This window comes from Dreissena polymorpha, chromosome 4 (genome assembly GCF_020536995.1).
Source record: "Dreissena polymorpha isolate Duluth1 chromosome 4, UMN_Dpol_1.0, whole genome shotgun sequence".
Taxonomy (NCBI): Eukaryota; Metazoa; Mollusca; class Bivalvia; order Myida; family Dreissenidae; genus Dreissena; species Dreissena polymorpha.
Window position 1 is genome coordinate 81419379 of NC_068358.1, and position 1984 is coordinate 81421362.

A 1984-nucleotide genomic window follows, 5' to 3' on the forward strand; every position below is an offset into this window, starting at 1 on the left:
TACACCATATGTTAAAAACAGACATATGGCCCTTTGTATCTTGAAAAAATGCTTTTTACTATAGGCACTTTTGTGTCCGGAGCCATATCTTGTAAGTGCTTTGGCGGATTTCATTTAAACTTGGTATGAGTATATATATGCATAAGAGGATGATGCACGCCAAATGGCATTGTACACCATCTGTTAAAAACAGACTTATGGCCCTTTGTATCTTGAAAAAATGTTTTTTACTATAGGCATTTTTGTGTCCGGAGCCATATCTTGGAAGCGCTTTGGCGGATTTCTTTTTGAAACTTGGTATGAAATCAATTGTGAAGGCTTAAGAACCTTCCTTTGTCTTAGTTTTGTGTTATTGTCCTCCGTCCGTTTATCTATCAGTATGTTCATCCGTCCAATTTGCACCCATCCTCAAACAAAGCATATGTTGCGGGGGATACCTTGGGCCTTTCAGGCCCTCTTGTTAGCTTTGCCGTGGCCCCGAGATAGAAAAAAGAGGAGTACAAAACTAAATAAAAGAGGAGTGCAATTAAGAAAGAGCGATGCAGTAAATTAAGGAAGGGTGCATGAAACAAAAGATAAGACAATTTTAGCTTTCTCATGACCACGAGTTAGTCAGCCAATCACGAGTAAGCTAAGTCGGAATCTCGAGATAGCTAAAATTCTCTCCTATTTTGTTGATGATTACTTCCCTTTGTACAAAGATCGCAATGAACGACCATGTGGAACAATTTGATTGCCTGACTAACTCGTGGCCACGAGTTAGCTAAGTCGGGATCTCGAGATAGCTAAAACTCTCTCCTCTTTTGTTAATGCACATTTCCTTTATTTGCTGCACCGCTCTTTTTTTAAGTGCACTCCTCTTTTATTTAGTTTTGCACTCCTCTTTTTTCTATCTTGTGGCCACGACATAGCTAACTCGTGGCCACGAGTTAGTAAGTCGTTGCCTCGAGTTACTTAGTCGAGGCCACGAGATAGAAAAAAGAGGAGTGCAATTTTTTTTAAAGGAGTAAATGTCACTTCTGTGCCACTGTACCTTGACATGTATATACCAATCCGTTTAATTATTATGTAAGTGATATCGGCTTATCTTTCAGTAAATGAATATATTCAGAACAAACTCGACTGTCATGTGTGCGTTCGTTTCATGCAAGACATTTATAGCAACTGTTTTTGAGCCAGTATACACGATTTTAATATCATCATTCTATCATCGCAATCTTAATCAAACACATAGATATGACAGAGGGATGCTAAATAAAATTAATTGAAACATCTTCGTACGATATAATCGATCGAATATTGTTTACTTGGGTGCAATTATAAAGACCTTGAGCAGATACCAACACTTATACTCGTATTAGATGTAAAATTAAAATTTTGTCTTTGTGTCGAATGAACGAATCAGCACAGTACACATGTATAAGATTGATTTCCGAAAAAAAAGACATACCTTTTGAACTTGAAGGGGTTTTCTTTTCTGTACCGCAGAAAAGTGTTACTTATTGAATAAAACGTTTCTTTCGTTCATTTTCTGGAATTAAGTCATGTGTACTTTTTTTTCTAGCTTTTCATTTATCGACGTTTTATCTCTTTTGTTAAAAGTTGCAAGATCGTATATACACGGTTTAAGTAAATTAAATATCAATTCAATCCTCTTTTATCTCATTCCCATAATATTCAACATTTGGAACAATGTTTTTTTCCGGTCCTCCCGACCCGCAGCACGAAACCGTACAAAAAAGTAAACATCTTACAACAAAACATTAATTCTTTCCCCTTACTCTCTCAGAAACGACCATCCTAATAGTATCGTGTGTTAAACGAAAAACCTTCAAGAAGTGCAGGAAAGTTAATGTTTTGTTCAATGTTTAGAAATTCATTTGATGGTTATCCATGACTATTACGACGATCATTCTCATGATTTCCGGTGTTCATTGGAAAGTATGTCATGTTTATTCTAGGGTCATGCTATGATTTTTAATTA